Here is a 2,754-nt window from a genome sequence, read left to right on the forward strand (position 1 = left end):
TGCATGGGGAGTCATTTAAATGCCTCCCTGATCCTTCCAGGACCCCCCCCCCAGCCCGCCTGCCTTGGAGTCGCGGGGGGGTCGCTCTCCAGGCCTTCCCTCTGTAGCCACGCAGAGAGAGGTTTTGGCTGTAGTGGGCATGGCCAACTCGGAAGCCAGCCGGAACTCTGCTCCTGTGCGTTCCTGCCCAAAAATAACCCTGAGTTTTAAAACTGTTAAAAAGGTAAAGGTTCCCTTGCTCGAAAGCCAGTCGAATCCGACTCTAGGGTTGCGGTGCTCATCTTTGTTTTCAAGCCGAAGAGCCAGCGCTGTCCGAAGACTTCTCTGTGTTCATGTGGCCGGCATGACTAAACACCGAGACGCACGGAACGCTGTGACCTTCCCACCGAAGCAGTACCTATTTATCTACTTGCAATTTCTTGCTTTCGAACTGCTAGGTTGGCAGGAGCTGGAACTAGAGATGGGAGCTCACTCCGTCATGCGGCAACTTGCGTCTTGAACTGCTGAACTACTGACCTTCCACAGCCAGCAGTTCAGCGTCTTAACCACTTGAGCCACCGCAGCTCCCTAAAACTGTTAGAACAGTGAACCAATTTCAGTGGCAATTTCAGATGGCACCTAAGTCAAGTGAGCAGAAAAGGAGGTCAGGTTCATTAAAACCACCGCTGCCCTCAACCGTCCCGCAGGGCACGGATGCCATTTGGCAGAGAGTCCCAACCAGGCCGGAGCCAAAAAAAGCGCCCCGGCTCTGGTCGAGGACAGCTGGATATTTTCCGGGCTAGGGATCACCAGAAGGTTTTCCTCAGCTGAGCCCAAAGGCTCTTTGGGGGGTATTCCGGGAGAGGTGGTGCCAAGGGTACGTTGGTCCCAGGCAGTTTAGGGCCTTGAAGGTTAAGAGCAGAACCTTGAATCTGATCCGGTATTCAACCCGGAGCCAGTGAAGCAGGCAGAGCAGCAGCATAATGTGTGCTGTTAATGGGGTTCTGGTAAGAACCTGTGCCGCCGCATTCTGGACCAGTGGTAACTGCCAGATCTGTCTCAGAGATAGCCCCGTGTAGAGCAAGTTACAGTAGTCTGGCCTAGAGGATGTAGTGGATAGTGCTGGACTAGGACTGGGTCCCTCTAAGCTGAGTCAGTGTGAGCCAGCTCACAGTTTTTTAGCCTCCAGCTCACAAATTTTGGTCTTAGCTCAGGAAGGATGGGGCTCCAGGGCAAACTAATTTATGCAGCAGCCAAATCGCTCGCTCACAACTTTAATGCCAGGAGCTCACAAAGTAGAATCTTTGCTCACAAGACTCCGCAGCTCAGAGGGAACATTGGGAGAGACCTGAGTTCCAATCCCTGCTCAGCCGTCAAGCTCCCTGGGTGACTTGTTTCTCTCTCAGCCTTTTCGCCCTCAAAACGGATTGCTGTGACAGCAAAATGGGAGAGGAAAGAACCACACTTGCCTCCCCTGAAGACGGAGAGAGTAGAATTGTAACAGACGAGAGGAGCAGGAGAGCTGGTTTTTATACCCCACTTGTCTCTACCTTAAGGAGTCTCAAAGCAGCTGACAATCCCCTTCCCTTCCTCTCCCCACAGCAGTCAGGAGGGGGCGGGACATGCAGAGCCCAAGGGCCAATATGCTGGCACAGAAATCCATTTATGCAAAACTGCATAACCTGCTCTGAAGACAGGGTCATCATTTCTTCGTACGATGCTGCACTGCCTTCAAGCCCCTTTCTTCCCACTTTGCACTCTCGAGTTGGAAGGGGCCCTACAGGCCATCTAGTCCAACCTAAAGGTAAAGGTTCCCTTGCTCGAAAGCTGGTCGAGTACGACTCTAGGGTTGCGGTGCTCATCTCCGTTTCAAAGCCAAAGAGCCAGCGCTGTCCGAAGACATTTCCGTGGTCGTGTGGCCGGCATGACTAAACACCAAGGCGCACGGAACGCTGTTACCTTCCCACCGAAGCGGTACCTCTTTATCTACTTGCAATTTCTTGCTTTCGAACTGCTAGGCTGGCAGGAGCTGGAACTAGAGACGGGAGCTCACTCCGTCATGCGGCACCCGTGTCTCAAACTGCTGAACTACTGACCTTCCACAGCCTGCAGTTCAGCATCTTAACCACTTGAGACACCGCAGCTCCTAGTCCTACCTAGAGATGTAAAATTTCGAGAAATTTTGAACCTTGGAAAAAAACCCGTTTTTTTCCCCATTTTTTTCCAGGGAGAAACGGAATTTTTTTAAAAAAATTGGGGGGAAAAATGCTACATTAGCACTTCTTTTTTCTTTTCCAGATTGAAAGTCAGTCTGTTACTTTAGGAACATATAATATGACTATGGACATTTTAACTCGGCATGAAATTATCACAACTAGCATATTAAAAATATAGTATATCCAAACAGTTATTACAAACAGAATACCCACCCACAGGCAAAAACAAAACTGAAACCTTTTTCCTCTGACAACAGCACCTCCTAAAGGAAGAAATGCATCTTGTTCTTGCATTGGAGAGTTCAGTTTGTAACCTAGGACTTGCTTGTCCTCCGTGCACAGAAATTAGATCAATCTGATACCATACATATTTTTTTAGAAATGATTTGGAATATATTTGAACACCTTGTCTTAAAATATTTTATTCATCGTGTTAAAATAAAGCGTTCCATCATCAATTTATTTCCCTTTCCTTTTCTTTTTTCGATTCTTCCGATTTTTCAGGAAAAAAACACAAAAAGGGCTTCAGGGAAAAAACGTCTCCCCCCCCCCCCCCGCA

At 49.0% G+C, this 2,754-nt stretch overlaps 1 protein-coding gene across 1 annotated transcript in view; it reads right to left on the minus strand.

Annotated features, from left to right (window-relative positions):
• Window positions 1-2,754, minus strand: part of PLCD3 (phospholipase C delta 3) — a 76,561-nt gene that overhangs the window by 10,374 nt on the left and 63,433 nt on the right. The window lies entirely within an intron of this gene.

Source organism: Gekko japonicus, unplaced genomic scaffold (genome assembly GCF_001447785.1).
Source record: "Gekko japonicus isolate JY-2015 unplaced genomic scaffold, Gekko_japonicus_V1.1 scaffold1434, whole genome shotgun sequence".
NCBI classification, from domain to species: domain Eukaryota; kingdom Metazoa; phylum Chordata; class Lepidosauria; order Squamata; family Gekkonidae; genus Gekko; species Gekko japonicus.